This window comes from Phocoena sinus, chromosome 12 (genome assembly GCF_008692025.1).
Source record: "Phocoena sinus isolate mPhoSin1 chromosome 12, mPhoSin1.pri, whole genome shotgun sequence".
Lineage (NCBI taxonomy): Eukaryota > Metazoa > Chordata > Mammalia > Artiodactyla > Phocoenidae > Phocoena > Phocoena sinus.
In genome coordinates this window covers 31,542,765-31,560,024 of record NC_045774.1, presented here as the reverse complement: position 1 = coordinate 31,560,024, position 17,260 = coordinate 31,542,765, and the positions used below count along the sequence as shown (strand labels likewise).

Here is a 17,260-nt window from a genome sequence, read left to right as displayed (position 1 = left end):
AAACTCCAGTCACAGCCTTCACTTGAAGGTCCTCCCTCCATTCCAAAGCTTGGATGACTAGTGTCTGATTTTAGTAAGAGAGCTGATAGATTTTCTCACCATACACCATTTATCTACCTTCTATCATACTATCTACAAGTGTATTTCCATAATTTTGGAAATACAGGTGTAATGGTTAAGTTTGTGTCAACTTGCCTGGGCCTTGGGGTGCCAAGATCTATAGTTAAGCATTATTTCTGGGTGTCTCTGTGAGTGTGTTTCTGGAGCAGATTCCCCTCCGGAAAGGGTACCAATTCCGACGCGGTAGTGGAATGATAGCTACCTACCTAAGTAGGTAGCTATCATTCAGGAGCTCCTATACCACCTTGATGTCCTTGATGTCCTAAATTCAACTCGATTCTGACACTGTCTACTCAGAGATAGCATCCGATCCCAGCGGTTAACGGTTCAGTCTTGCAAGCTGCCCCTCCCCCTCTGGATGCCAATCACAAACCCAGATTATCACCTATGCTGCTGACCAATTGACCATAGATTGGAGGTTCCCACAACCTCTTCCTCAGGTTTGATTAATTTGTTAGAGCAGATCACAGAACTCAGAGAGACATTTTACTTACTAGATTACCAACTTGTTACAAAGGATATTAAAGGATGTGAACCAACAGCCAAATGAAGAGATTCAGAAGGCAAGGGAAATGAGGGAAATGGGGCTGAGCTTCTCTGCCCTCTCCAGGCACACCACTCTCCCTGCATCTCCAGCCTGGTGTTCACCAACCAGGAAGCTCTCTGAACCCTCTTCTTTGGGGGTTTTTATGGAGGCTTCATTACATCGACATGATTAATTAAATCATTGGCCATTGGTGACTAAAGTCAAATCTCCAGGCTCTCTCCTCTCCCAGGAGACCAGGGGGTGGGACTGAAAGTTCCAAACCTCTAATCACATGGTTGACTCCCCTGGCTACCAGCCTTACCTTCCCCACCATGTTTAGTGGATTTCCAAAAGTCACATCACTAACATAAACTCAATTGTGGTTCTGAATAACAGGACACCCATTTCACCTTCATGGCTCTGAAGCAACTTCAGGAACTGAGGACAACAGATCAAATATTAAACAAAAGATCCTTCCTTTTCTCTTATCACTCAGGAAATTCCAAGGGTTTTGGGAGCTCTGCGCCAGAAATGGGGACAAAGCTGCCCCCCTCTTCCACACACACACACACAATTTTTAAGTCCAAAATGTGTTCATTGGAATGGTTTCCCACCCACCTTAGCTCAGGGTGCTTTCAGGGCTGCTCCTGTCTACAGGAGCATTTTTCCGTAAACCTTTGCTTTTTTTTCCTGTAGGCTGGCAGAGGACAGTGGAGCAGGCAACACACAAAACCACCATTTGCGCATGGCTGAAGATGGTGGTGATTTTATAGCATCCTGGTCATTCCACACCCATGAAGTAGGAACTGGGGCTCTGTACCAGGTACTTCTTCTTGTGCTTCCTGTTCTCCTCTTCTGGAGAGGAATGAAGGAGGTCCTTTGCAAAGGAACTGGGGCTCTGTACCAGGTACTTCTTCTTGTGCTTCCTGTTCTCCTCTTCTGGAGAGGAATGAAGGAGGTCCTTTGCAAGAGGCATGCTCTTGTGGGGGAGGTCATCACCACTGGAAACTATATTTCTTATTATAAATCACAATATCACACCTCCCCTAAGTAGGTAGCTATCATTCAGTCCTATTAAGAGCCTGAATAGAATGAAAAGGTGAAGGAAGAAAGAATATACTTTCCCTGCCTTACTGCTTGAGCTGGAACATTGGTCTTTTTCTGCTCTAGGACTGGGACTTCCACCACTGGCACTTCTGGATCTTAGGTTTTCAGACTCAGACTGGAACTATACCACTGGCTCTCCTGGGTCTCCAGTTTGCTGACTTCAGGGCATGGGACTTCTCAGCCTCCATAATTGCACGTACCAATTTCTTATTAAAAACTCATATATATACACACACACACATATATATATTTCCATTGGTTCTGTTTCTCCAGGAACCCCTGATTAATACACAGGTCAGTTATTTAAAAAACAACAACAACCACAACAAAAAATAGAATCCAAGTATAGAGAGTCGTATGGGAAGAAATTCAACTTCCAGACAACATAAGGCTAAGAACTATGAGGAATCTGAAGGGATCGTGTCTTTATTTTTCATTTTTTTGTATGCAGTCATTCAGATCCTTCCCCTACGGATTGCTGAAATTACTCATCTAAGGAGAGGTAGGTCTACTCCATCGAGATATGGAACCCACATAATACTGTCTCATCTTTCCAACTCTTGGTATGAAAATATTTTAAATATTTAACGTTGAGTTTTATACTTATTTTAATATTATATTACCCGCATCCTTCATGTCCATCTGCAACTGTATTTTCTTTCATAGATAGTAATCGCATTGATCAGGGATTGACAATTTATGGTCCATAGCCTGTTTTGCATGGTGTGCAAGCTAAGAAGGGTTTTTACATTTCAAATGGTTTTTAACAAATAAAAAGAATAGTATTTTGTGGCACATGAAAATTATCTGAAATTCAAGTTTCAGTGTCCATAAATAAAATTTTATTGGAACACAGCCACATTCATTCATTTATGTATTATCCATGGCCGCTTTTGCACTGTGATGGAGAGTTAAGTAGTTGCAACAAAAACCATAAAGGCCCTGCAGAGCCTAAAATATTTAGTCCAGCGGTTTACAGAAGAAGTCTGCTGACCCGTCCTAGATGGCAAAAGGATGCTTGTTTAGTTTCTTTTGTATGTTATCTAACCTTTCTAAATAAGGTTATGTGCCACTAGCATTGGTTTTGACTAGGCCACTCAAAATCTATTATGTAGGAAAGGATTTAATAAGTTGTTTAATAGTCTTCACAAATCTAGCACATAGGGTGTATATAATAAATTAGTAACTCTGATGAATCTGGAAGCATGCAGCCTTAGCAAGAAGCTAAAGAAAGGCATACTTATTCCTGCTGCATGTTTGCACACAGCTTGATGACGGATAATTCAAAAAGCACATCCACATCTGAGATTACAACTCTTTCCCAACAGATTTATAGGATGTTAAAGTCGGGGAAACAAACACCCTGTTACTAGAGACAGTATCATAGAATAATAGAACTGTTACCCAAAAACAGTGTCTTTGCTGGTGTTGAGCCAGAGGATACAACCAAGCCAAAGAGTGGGAGAAGGAAGGATTTATTACTTGCAGCAATCAAGGAAAACACCTGGGATCTTTCTTAAAGCAGTGTCTCCCCAAACAGGAAAACTGAAGAAGCTTTAAGCTAAGGGTGTATGCATATTCATGAAGGGGCCTGAGCAGAGGAGAATTCAGCATAGAATTGGGGCAAAGGTCAACAGAGTCCAAGCCTTAGTAGATTGAAGTCTGGAAGGTCAACATCTTCATTCCATCCCCCACCTGGGTGGGGACTTTAGTTCCTGCAGAAGTCTAAGACTGTATCAAATTGTTATGCATATGCCTTGAGGAGGAACTAGGACTCTTTTATTGCTGAACTGTTTCTTAACTGCTTTTCCTTTGCGTTTGAATGCCCTTACTTCCCTTAAGATCACTGATTACTGAGACCTATTCAAGGGAAAGCACTGTAGCCAGGCTTAGATCACAAAATGACTTAGAGCAAAGATGGCTTCTCTTATGTCAAGAAAGCCATTCCTGGTTTTCTTTCACTGGGGACCTCCTAAGCTATCTGCTTACAGAATGGAGGAGGGAAACATTTCATACAGCTTCTGAATTTAAGCAGGACTGTATTTGAATCATTTCCAAAAGATGTTTGATCTGTAATAATCATAATAATAATCCATAGACACTTTACAACTTCCTGTGGTTAGGTATTTCAGAACGTCACAAATAAACTGTTATAAAGTACGTCCTTTTCTTCAGTTTTATTCTTCATGTAGCAATATAAACATATTATTTTGCCATAAAGTTTTATAGTTGTGTCTCCCATCTTCCTAGTCATCTTATTCTCAGTTTGGGTGCAGTGCTTGGTATATTTTTTTGTGTTTAAAAGTTATCACCACCGCTATGTAACCATCCCCAATGCTCATAATGATTGGAATTAATAAATTGTCTGGTAAGAATAACGGACTTGGAGTCTAAAAATGAAGATGTGTTCCGGCTTAAGATGGTTCCTATAATATAGTGGGTGTTTGGTGAATATTTGTTCTCTTCAGTCTTTTTCTCTGTGAAGCTGGGTGATTTACTGACTCTGAGCCTCAGTTTCCTTAACTATGAAATGTGAGAAGAAAACACTTTCTGGGATGATACGGATATTGAAGACTCTAACCCTATGAAACATTATATAATTATAAATTATTATGGGGAAATGAGAATTCAAAAATATAAGAAAAACGTCTACAAATGGCACTACAAATTAAAAGATCAGAGAGTCAACATTTGCCATTGTCTTTTCTCCACCCACATCTAGATTTTGAAGTGAGTGTGTTTACTCGACAAACAGAGAACTCTGGGTCTACACTGTAGACCAGCCTCTCTTCATTCAGGTCAATATGGCATTTCAGCAGTGACGCCCAGCGAATTGCAAATGAGGGTCCTGACTTGTGCTGAAATTTGCATTGGAGTTGTTTCAGAACAGGCAAACAAACAAACAAAGTTTTAAATGTGCATCATTAGAAGTAATAACAAATTGTCAATCAAATATGGGAAATAACTTTGTCCAATCATGTAAAGAACACACAGATTTTTGTAAAGTTTTTAAATTTAATTTTATTATTATTTTTTTATCAGAGATTGAAAGCAGCACAGCTCTGGCTATTTTATACTATAATGTGAAGACTGGGGGAAAAGTCCACTTAAATAGTTATTATTTCAAGTCTCAGGAAAAAGTATTTGGCTTTAACGCTTATAAATACGTTTTAGTATTTACTTTTAGAAGTAAACTTAAAACTTTGTTTTATTGCTATTTATCTTTATTTAAGGGTGATATTTTGGCTGGTCAGTAAGGTCTCTGTCCCAATTTTTCAGTTTGGTGTCGTAAGGTTAAAGCAGTCATAGATGATGCATAAATGAATGGGAACCGGCTAGGATCCCATTAAACTTTGTTTACAAAACAAAAAATGGTCAGCCTACAAGCTCTAGTTTTCTCTGACTCTTATTCTTTGCTAATAAGTAAAGACCGGAAACAGCTTACTTTTACCCAGCAGTACACAAGAGTCCTGTCCCAAGGCTATATCAGATCTCCAGCTCTCTGTCATAATCTAGTCCACAGGGAATTTGATAGTCTTGTCACACCACAGGACTTCACACTGGTCCACTGTATATTAGTGATGTAATGATGATTGGAACAAGAGAGGAGAATTCACAGGAACCTTTACGTTTCTTAAGACCTCTGCTAGAGGGTGGGAGATAAACTCCTAAGAAATCAGGGCGTGCTAACTTGGTAAAGTGCCTAGGAGTCCAGTGGTTCCAGGCGTGTCCAGTTACCCAAGGGAAAGATTAGATTTCTGCAACTTGCATATGCAGCCACAAAGAAACAATCTCTAATGCATACTACATTTAGTCTCAGAACATTATCTGACTACCCTTAGGGTAATGAGTCACATCTTATTTGTTGGTACTTAGCACCATTTCCAATCCCTTTGATTCTCTCCCTTTCATTCATTGCAGGGACTGGATGAATGAGAACTACATTTTCCAAGTAGTTCCTTGCCAGAAGGCTTACAAATACAGTTTAGATTCAGGAGAGATAGAAGCCATTCTCTTTCGTGGCAGTGGCCGTGGACGTGTGAATTTAAGATGGGACTTTTTGCAGCAACTTCCATATTTCCTGTCCAGCCTGTCACCCCAGGGCGGCAGGGCAACGAGGATTATTGATTTTGGTCCCTTTCATCTTCCTGACTTCCGTATGAAAGCAAGAAGTTTCAGATTCAGTTTTAGTGAATCTGAAAGCTGGTGGTATCTCCTCTGACTTTCACCCCTTAAATCCTTTCAAAAGTTTATAAATACCTATTTCTTGGTATTAAATGCCTTTAGCTTTAAATATTTAAATTGCTTTCTATTTTCTTGACTGAGCCTTGACTGTGTACAGAAACAGGATCTAATTCATTTTTGCATTTTCTATAATTCTCAACAAATATTTGTTGATGGAGTGCAGCAGGATGACTGATGAGATCTTTTGTATATATAACCACATTCCAATCATTTTATTTGTCCTGAAGCCCTTTCTGGCATTGTTACATTTCTCATAATGGTACAGATCATTATTGTTTGCGTCTAAAGCTCAAGCTAACGAGTCTTCCCAAGGGATTAGTACAGAGTATTATCACTCACTGCCATCTGGCTGTCTGATATAAAGAAATAAACAAGATCTTAGTTGAGATAAACAGTCCTTGCTGGTTTAACATGTACAATTTGATCCTATGTTCTAGGGGCACTTGGGTACCATCTCTTAGTAAATAACCTCAAGAGCATAGGTAATGTAAAATAATTAGAAAATGGTGTTTTAAATATTTATTATCTTTTTTTCAAATAAAATCTTATTGAGATATAACTCATGTACCATACAATTCATCCATTTAAAGGATAAAATTCAATGATTTTTAGTATATTTATAGAGTTGTGCAGCCATCACCACAATCTAATTTTAGAATATTTTCAACATTCCAAAAAGAAACCCTATTACCATTAGCAGTCATCAAGCCTTCCCCTGCCTCCCAGCTATAGGCAGCCACAAATCTACTTTCTGTTCCTATGGATATGCCTATTCTGAACATTCCTAATTTCTCCACATGCTCACCAGTATCTGTTATTGTTTGTATTTTGATTATAGACAACCTAGTGGGTAAGTACCTCATTGGGGTTTTGATTTGCATTTCCTCAATGATGTTGAAGATCTTTTCATGTGCTTATTGGCCATTTGTATATCTACTTTGGTGAAATGTCTATTCAAATCATTTATCTTTTAATTGGTTTTTTGTTTTTATTATTATCGAGTTTCAAGAGTTTTAAAAAACATATTCTGGATACAAGTCCCTAACCAGATTTATGATTTGCAAATATTTTGTCCCATTGTGTGGGTTGCATTTTCACTTTCTTAGAAGTGTCCTTTGAAGCATTAAACTTTTAAATTTTGATGCAGTCTGATTTATCTACTTTCTTTCGTCATTTTTACTTTTCGTGTCATATTTAAGAAATCATTGCCTAAGGCACAAAGATTGATCCTTATATTTTTTTTCTAAGAGTTTTATACTTACCATCTTTTAAGATTTATCTAACTATAATTTTTATAATTTAATTTTTTTCTTTTATTTATTTATTTATTTTAACATCTTTATTGGAGTATAATTGCTTTACAATGGTGTTTTAGTTTCTGCTTTATAACAAAGTGAATCAGTTATACATATACATATGTCCCCATATGTCTTCCCTCTTGCACCTCCCTCCCTCCCACCCTCCCTATCCCACCCCTCTATGTGGTCACAAAGCACTGAACTGATCTCCCTGTGCTATGCGGCTGCTTCCCACTAGCTATCTATTTTATGTTTGGTAGTGTATATATGTCCATGCCACTCTCTCACTTTGTCCCAGCTTACCCTTTCCCCTCCCCATATCCTCAAGTCCATTCTCTAGTAGGTCTGCATCTTTATTCCAGTCTTGCCCCTAGGTTCTTCATGACCACTTTCTTTTTTTTTTTCTTTAGATTCCATATATATGTGTTAGCATTTGGTATTTGTTCTTCTCTTTCTGACTTCACTCTGAATGACAGTCTCTAGGTCCATCCACCTCACTACAAATAACTCAGTTTTGTTCCTTTTCATGGCTGAGTAATATTCCATTGCATATATGTGCCACATCTTCTTTATCCATTCATCTGTTGATGGACACTTAGTTTGCTTCCATGTCCTGGCTATTGTAAATAGAGCTGCAATGAACATTTTTTTTTTTTTTTTTTGTGGTACGCGGGCCTCTCACTGTTGTGGCCTCTCCCGTTGTGGAGCACAGGCTCCGGACGCGCAGGCTCAGCGGCCATGGCTCACGGGCCCAGCCGCTCCGCGGCATGTGGGATCTTCCCGGACCGGGACACGAACCTGTGTCCCCTGCATTGGCAGGTGGACTCAACCACTGCGCCACCAGGGAAGCCCTGCAATGAACATTTTGGTACATGACTCTTTTTGAATTATGGTTTTCTCAGGGTATATGCCCAGTAGTGGGATTGCTGGGTCATATGGTAGTTCTACTTTTAGTTTTTTAAGGAACATCCATACTGTTCTCCATAGTGGCTGTATCAATTTACATTCCCACCAACAGTGCAAGAGGGTTCCCTTTTCTCCACACCCACTCCAGCATTTATTGTTTGTAGATTTTCTGATGATGGCCATTCTGACAGGTGTGAGGTGATACTTCATTGTAGTTTTGATTTGCATTTCTCTAATGATTAATGATGTTGAGCGTTCTTTCATGTGTTTGTTGGCAATCTGTATATCCTCTTTGGAGAAATGTCTATTTAGGTCTTCTGCCCATTTTTGGACTGGGTTGTTTGTTTTTTTGATATTGAGCTGCATGTGCTGCTTGTAAATTTTGGAGATTAATCCTTTGTCACTTGCTTCATTTGAAAATATTTTCTCCCATTCTGAGAGCTGTCTTTTCGTCTTGTTTATGGTTTCCTTTGCTGTGCAAAAGCTTTTAAGTTTCATTAGGTCCCATTTGTTTATTTTTATTTCCATTTCTCTAGGAGGTGGGTCAAAAAGGATCTTGCTGTGATTTATGTCAAAGATATAATTTAATTTTTAATAGTAGCTGGTCTTAATCACCAGCTTTCAAAATTCCTGAAGTTCAACAATTAGCTATTGCAATTGTAATTTGGTATGAGTCAGCTCCAGCACACCATTGGTACTAGGAATATACCTTGCTGAGTGGTCCTAGAAAAAAGACAAATTAAAACTCTGATGTCGAGACTAATAGGAGAAAGATGCTGCTGGTCATTCACCCATGAAGGCAGGGGTGCCCAGGGGAATCTAACCCTGCTCTGAAAACAGATCTTCCTAACGGCAACTAGAAAAATAATCTAAGGCTAATCCCATGAGAAGTCTTAGGTGTGGTTCCAGAAACACCAAAAAGAATAGGATTCCTTTGGACTAACTGGGAAAACAAGTTGGGGTGGTGGTGGTGGCAGCATTAGATTGACCTATATTTTATAAAATTCCTCAAGAGATTAGGGCACAGGGAAGTAGGTTCTAACCTCAGAGAAAAAGCACTGACTGGTAGCAAATAGATGTGGCAGTGAGCCCAAGTCATTAGATGGAGCTCAGAGCCAGTTTGTCACTGGACAGATCACCAGCCTTTGCAGAGTATGAAAGCAAAGTCAAATGATACTAACTATTCTGGATTACACCTACTTACTGGCAAGGAATATGAAAAATTGGAGGAGATACCAAGGATACCAGATATCAGAGCCAGCAAGTAAAAAGGACTGAAGGACATATGGTTCTGATAGAATATCATTTGAGATACTCTGGATGACTCCCCCTCACAACATCATCTCCTTAATCCCTTGCTGCCAAAAACAACTAGAAATACTGGATAAACTACCTAGAAATATTTTTTAATGTTTCATGGAGCTGGCAAGACAGTAATGAATCTACAGAAACAAAAAAAAAAAAAAAAAAGAAGAAAAAGGAAAAGAAAATACTTCTAAAAGGTAAGTGATCTGTAAAGCTGATTTTCACACTAAGGGTCAACCTAAGGGACCCTGTATTTACATTTTTTTTTTTTTTTTTTTTTTTGTGGTACGGGGGCCTCTCACTGTTGTGGCCTCTCCCGCTGCGGAGCACAGGCTCCGGACGCACAGGCTCACCGGCCATGGCTCACGGGCCCAGCCGCTCCGCGGCATGTGGGATCTTCCCGGCCTGGGGCACGAACCCGTGTCCCCTGCATTGGCAGGCGGACTCTCAACCACTGCGCCACCAGGGAAGCCCTGTATTTACATTTTGATAATTACATGGAGTGTAGAGGATAGCAGATAAAGCCAAGGATCTATGGGAGATCACTGCATAGATCTGAGATTCTAATGAACAATGCTATTATTATAAGAATGAGCAAGAAATAAATCCACCTTAAAGAAGAAGACACTGAAAATTAACCTGTCTCAACCTTTGCCCTGGGAGAATGGAAAAAAAAATTCCCTGAGAATTCATAAACTTAAGCAAGCCCTTACATGAGTTTGAAGCCAATTTCAAGCTACTTATGTGTATGGTTGCCAGATTTAGCAAATAAAAATAGAGGATGCCCAGTAAATTTCAGATAAAGAACAATTTTTTAGTGTATGTTCCAAATATTGCACTAAAAAGTGTTTGTTGTTTATCTGAAATCTAAATTTAACTAGGTGTCCTGTATTTTATTTGGCAACCCTACCTATGTGGTATGAAACATCAAAGAGCAAATTTAAACTGTTCCTGGTTAATAGTGCCCCCTGGTGACATAGAAACAAACCTGTATCTTTTTGGAGGAATGTAACTTCAAACCAGGTTTCTAAGAATTTCCTCAGATTAAAATCCAACATAAGCTCACAATAAAAACTCACAAAATATATAAGAAGAAAAAGGAAGTAAAAGTATGAATCAGGAAGAAAATCCAGGAAGTATAGTCAAATCCACAAAGACTTCAGAAATTCAAATTATCACATTTAGAATACAAAATAATGTGATTAACATGTTTAAAAACTTAAAAGGAGAGACCTGGAAACATGAGCAACAGACTTAAAAAAAAATACAAGGAGACCTGAAAAAGAAACAAATAGAGGCCTATGAATGAATGAAAAATATAATGCCTGAAATTCAAAACTCAGTGGTTGGGTAAATAACCTATTAGACAAAGTTGTAGGAAGGATTAGTGAACTGGAGAAAACATTTGAAGAACTTATCCAAAATGAAGCTCAGAAAGACTAGGAGATGGAGAATAATATAGAGAGGTTAAAACGAATTGAAGACAAAGAGGATTTCTAACACAATTTAATTAGAATTCTAGAAGAAGGAAAGAGATTATGAGGATGAGGCAATGATACAAGAAACAATGGTTGTATATTTTCCTGAATTGTTGAGAGATACCAATTTTCAGATTCAGGAAGCCCCATGTTTCCCAGCGGGTAAGGAAAATAAATTCATGTCTAGATCCAGAAAAGTAAAACTACAGTGCTCCAAAGACAAAGAGATGGTTTTTAAAAATTGTTGGAGAGAAGAGAGACTATTAGGCAATAATAATAGCACATAATTGAGGAGTCTGAAGCTCTAAGTCCTTCCATATTGGTAAACAAAGCTGCTGGTAAATTTCTTGCTTCTGTCAAGATTAGCTCAAGGTCTTGGGGTCAATTACTTTGAGATTCAACCATGGGAATTACGGAAGTCAAATCTCTATAGTGGAAACGAGGCAAAGATTGAAAAAAAGTGTAGCCACTCAAAGGTTTTGGTGAGGAAATTGCTGCATCATCAACTCAAAAATATTGTTTAGGGACTTCCCTGGTGGCCCAGTGGTTGAGAATCCATCTTACAATGCAGGGGACGCCGGTTCCAACCCTGGTCGGGGAACTAAGATCCCACGTGCCATGGGGCAGCTGAGCCTGCACACGGCAACTACTGAGCCCGCACACCACAGCTAGAGAGTCCGCGCACTGCAACTAATGAGCCCATGCTCTCTGGAGCCCATGTGCCATAACTAGAGAGAAGCTGGCATGCCACAAATAAAGGGTGGCCTGCACACTGCAACTAAGACTTGATGCAGCCAATAAATAAATAAATAAAAATTTAAAAATATATATTGTTTAAAATCACCTGGAAATTGCCTAGATTTTCCACTTCACTTTTATAGCATGGATGAGATAAGGCTTTGGTGTGTAAGTGTAGATCAATCAATTTTGATTTGTTTCAGAAAAAAAAGAAAATCAAGTCTGTCTTAAGTATTAAGCAAAGTGCTAGGCTCCCTTAAGGTGCTAACTATCCAATAAGAGGATTACCTATCATGGAAGGTAGAATATTTTAACTACTGCAAAAGAGAATAAAGCTCAGGGGATTTTTAGAGTAGAGAATATTCCCATTTGGTTGGAAAGATCAGATGAAGGAGACATATGAGATGGAGATTTAAGGAAGAACTGCAATTTTTTCTACAGGTAATGAAGAAGATATTTTAGATGAAGTTTACATCATACACTAGAATATAGTTTTTGGAGGTCTTCAAGGATGCTTAGGAAATAGCTAATTTATTAGTTTGCCTGATGTATTTGAAAGGTGTTAAAAAATAATAACAACCTCCCTCCCCCAATAAAGAAGTGTGTAGAGATGAGCCATGGCAGACCTTGAATGCAGAGCTGAAGAACTCATACTTAATTGGGTAGGCAATCCTGATTGTATGGGAGGCTTGCTTCCAAAGCTCATCACAGATAGCAATCTGGCTTTCAGAGTCTATGCTCTTAATCACTCCTATGCTGCCTATGGACAATGATGCCTATTTATAAGATCCAGTGGATTTTTGGCAAATATTAGGTACTTGATAAATATTTGACCTTTGGAAAAATTTTAGCATTGCTGATGATTTAAGAAGTGCAACTGTAGAGAATTAGGAAGTACCAAATAAATAATAAGCCCAATGTAGTGAGGGCTTTTGGGGAGCAGATGTCTTTTACACTACCTTTTTGTTTTTTTTTAACCTGTAGAGCAATCTGATATACTACTAAACAAAAGTCGGAAAAGCAAATAAGTTTCTCTTAACTTGGTAAATTTACTTTTGATATATGCGTCAAGAAAATAATACAAAAGAAAGGAAAAAAAATCCAAGGATATTTGTAAGTGCCTTCTACTGGAAAGCCAACTTTGTCAAAATGACCAAGTTTTAGTGACTGGTTAAACAGATGACGGTATCATACAGTAAAACATTACGATATAGTGCAAATTATGCTATAGATAAAAATACCCATTTGAAATAGCTATTAGAGAAATATTAAAAAAAAAAAAAAAAGAAAAATATTAAATAAAAGTGGTGTAAACTATTATACATTATTTGTCTACATGTACAAATTATGTCTATAAACTGTACTATGTTACTACAAAGTGATAAAGGTTGAAAGAGTCAGATCTTGGGCAGTTGATACATTATAGAGAGGGGATCTTTCCAGTTTTGTTGATTATCATTATTTTGGCTTTCTTTCATTACACAGATATGTGTCAATAGACAATGAAAGATATTCTTTGAATTGAAACCACATACTGTCTAGGCAAAAAGCTGTTAGGTAGTGAATGTATTCAAATAGGTGACTATCGGTAAGAGAATCCTTTACTGTACAAGGGAGAATAGACTCAAGTTTCCTCGAACTCTGATTCTATTTCCTTCTGGGACTTTTAAACTCTATTTTTTTTTTCTCTTTCTTATATCACCTCCTTCTTAATTATTCAAAGAAAACCTCGTAATATAATTGTCAATTACACTCTGATTGGCATGCAAATGAGATTAGTCTTGCCAGTGAAGTCTTGTGTAATGATTTAAATATCAATTACACAGGTAAAAAATGAGGAACACTTATGCCAAGTAAGCCATGAGATGACTAAATTTAGAAAGATGTGAAATCTACCAAGCCAGATACTAATATCCTATTAATATAATCCATGTTAATATCTCCCTGAAAATAACTGAAGTGAAAAATAACAAATGTAAACATAAACTGCATTAATACTTTCTAGCATGTGAAGAGGAAGATGAAACCAACAAATAATAATATACAGCCTTGATGACCCCAGAAAGTGGAATTTAACATACCTCTTAACACTTTCCTTTTAGTATTCAGGAGATCTGACTAGAGAGTGACAACAACAAATCATTAATGCAGAATGCTCTACTGCAAAGTATAATGAAGGTTTACATGATGTGTATGATATAAAAAATAGCCAAGAAAACATAGAGTTTCAAGGTAAGAAATCCTATAAACTATCAAATGAGAAACTAATCCCCAGCACTAATCAAATTCAGGAAGCATAATTAGAGCTGTTAAGTCTAATCTCCCAATTTGGCATGTGTCCAAAATGTGGTCAGGTGCACTTACTACTTTAGGGTAGAAAAACCGACATGATCTGTTTTTACAAAAACTAAACCAAATGATGATTTAGGAACGTCATTCTCTCTGAGTAATGATACAAACTAGCATATTCGTTACAATATGTAAATGTTCCCTTTTCACCTGACTGAAGAAGAATCATATTCTTGATGAATATGTTCTTACGGCGATTCTGTCTTATTCTTAGCCAGAAAGGAAGAAATGTGGTAAGCATGTAATAATCTAGGCAGCTGATGAAATGTTTTGTTTTTTTTTTTAATTTCGATTGTTATCACAAAGATAGTGAAAGTGTTCCATCCATAGTCCCTTAACTCCATACACTCTCCCTTGGTGGCCTCATCCAAACCCACAGTTTCAAGGACGATTTGTACATCTTATAAAACTTCCAAATCGCAAGATTCTCCCTGCAGTACTGCCTTCTCCTTCCAGCAAATGTCTTCACCTATTTTCATTAGGGAAACTGACACCTTTAGAAAGCTGCTCCCTTAACCACAGTCCCATCTGATCAGAATACTTAACAAGATCCATCTAGCCCAGCTTACTTCCCACCCATCTCTCCTATCTAAGATCAATGCTTCATCTGACTTTACACTCCCAATATTCCTCAATTTTCCTGCTTTATTGTATCTCTGTCTTTCTGTGGGCATTTAAATGGAACCCAGCTGAATGTCACTCCTGCCCCTCAAGATCCAGTGAAACTGCCTCAAACTCTGATGGCATGTGAAAGTTCAAGTTCAAATTCTTAGGTGCTTACAACTATAGGACCCTTCCAGCCTCCAAGCCCAGGAATTCTTGTGTGCCCTATGTTCCTCAGCTTTCTTTTTGGTTTCTACAACAAACTCACTCACACTTAAGATCGGTGGATTGAATTATTGACTTTACTGAAGACCTCTGAGAGATGGAGGACAGGGTCCATCATCCAGCACACATTTTCTGCCATCTTGCTCACGCACCCACCCCTCTCTCCATCCTCTCACTCTTCATCCTTTTCATTCCTGGTTGCTCTGGGAGCACCGGTTTCACCCCACTTCTACCTCTTTGTGCCAGCCAACCAATTTTCTCTTTCTCCACATTGTTGATTGCAAAGTTTCACCAACTATTGTCTTGCAATCTCTTAAATCTATCACTTTTGATTTTTTTTCTAGCACACCACCTTAGCTTGGGTTTTTGACGCTCCCATGTGGATTACTGGAGTACCACAGTGAACTGACTAGATGTGCGGTTTTGACTCAGCCCTCTCCAATAAATCCTGCACAGACCTCAAAGATGTGTCTTTCTAGAGCCACCCTTCACCAAGTCAGTCCCAAGGGAAGTTCTTTAACAAATCCTAATTCTTATGTAATAGAGTCCCAATTGCTTAGTCTGGCATTTAAGACCTCCTATAATCTGGTCCTAAACTAATTTTCTGGCCTTATCTCCCAGTCCTCTGCCGCCTGAACCAGTCAAACTGGGAGAACGGCTCTCCTTTGCATCTACTTGTACTGTCTTGCCTCCCAAGTCTTCAGTGTGTGACCCACCCCACCGGTTCTCACTCTAGCTCTCTTAATCCACCCATTTTCAGAGCTGGTCTCAAATATTACCTCTTCTTTCAAGCCTTTCCTGGTTCTCTAAGCCCAGAGAAATCTTTGGACACATGATCTAATTTCTCTCCATCTGTATGAGGATCAGAATTGTATCTGTTTCACCAGAGACTGAGAGGTTTCCCGGGACACGGGACCTGCAGTGCTAAAAATGAACAGCCCTGGGCAAACTGGGACAACTGGTCACTCTCCCTGTAATATGTGTGGCAGCTGTAATATATGTGGCAAGGGTCCTGGGGCAGGAAAGGAAGGCCATGTTTTTTGTGCATGCCTACTGTGGAAATTTAGATGTCAGGGCTGGCCACAGAAAACTCCAGGGAGAGAAAAGGAAGGTGGTGAGGACACTTTTTGGAGCTAAGGATAGGCCAACTGGGGCTGAGACCTTCAGATAAATACATAGCTAAAGGGATCCCACTTTTGCATTTTCCCTCATTTTAGCTCTCTTTTTTTGCTTAAGAAATTAAGAAAAAGAAGGGGGGATAAAAAGATACATTCCAAGTAAAGTAATTTTAATAAGGATGTAGAAGGCTCTATAAATAGTCCTGTGAAAGGAAAATATTTTTAACTGTTACAGCAAAGAAATATAATCATTAAGGAAACTTAATACATAAGACTATATACAAATTTTCAAATTCTGCATGCCAAAAACTACTGCACACAACTTAAAATGCAAATAACAAATTAGGGAAACTGTTTTCAATATATAAGACAAAGGTTTTAAAATCATTAATATTGATAAATAGGGAATTCCCTGGTGGTCCAGTAGTTAGGACTCAGCACTTTCACTGCTAGGGCCTGGGATCGATCCCTGGTTGGGGAATTAAGATGATGCAAGCTGTGCGGTGCGGCAAAAATAAAAGAATCGTTAATAAGTAGACAGATTTTATGAAGCAGTAGAAACAGATAAACAACCTAGAAGAAAAATAAGCAAAAGTTTTTTATAGAGACATGCAAATGGCTCTTAAACACATTCAGCAATATTCAGATTCATTAACAATTAAAGAAATTCAAGGTAAAATAACAGGCATTTTTATCTTTCAAATGAAAAATGAGGAAAGAACTTAGAATTTCATAAACTGCTTATAAGCATGTAAATTGGTAGATAATTTGGCAATATATTTCAAAAGCCTTACAATGATTCATAATCTTTTACCTATCAAGCTTCTTTCTGGGAATTTGTTTTAAGGAAATGATAAAAAATATATACAAAGATTTATAGAATACAGTTTTATCATAGAGGTATTTTTAATAATGAAAAAACTGAGATGTATTTAAATGAGACTGAACGATAATCAATAGGCAATTGATCAAATACACTGTGATACATTTATGTAAAGATTTAATATGCAGTCATTGAAAAAATAATTTTTAATGACATGAGAAATTTGTCACAATATGTTGCAAGGAAAAAAGCAGGCTAAAAGCCATATGCAAGATGATTCTATTTTTATAAAAATATACTATAATGGTGTGTGTATGCATATGTATATCTAGAGAGATAGACTTCTGGTTGATGTATTATAGATCATTTTAATGTTATTCCATGAGTTTTTCTGAATTTAAAAATTGAATAAAACAGTA

General features: G+C 38.0%; 1 pseudogene; it reads right to left on the bottom strand.

Moving 5' to 3' along the window:
- Positions 1-1,281: 1,281 nt before the first annotated feature.
- Positions 1,282-1,622, bottom strand: LOC116763280 (annotated as a pseudogene).
- Between the last annotated feature and the right edge of the window lie 15,638 nt (positions 1,623-17,260).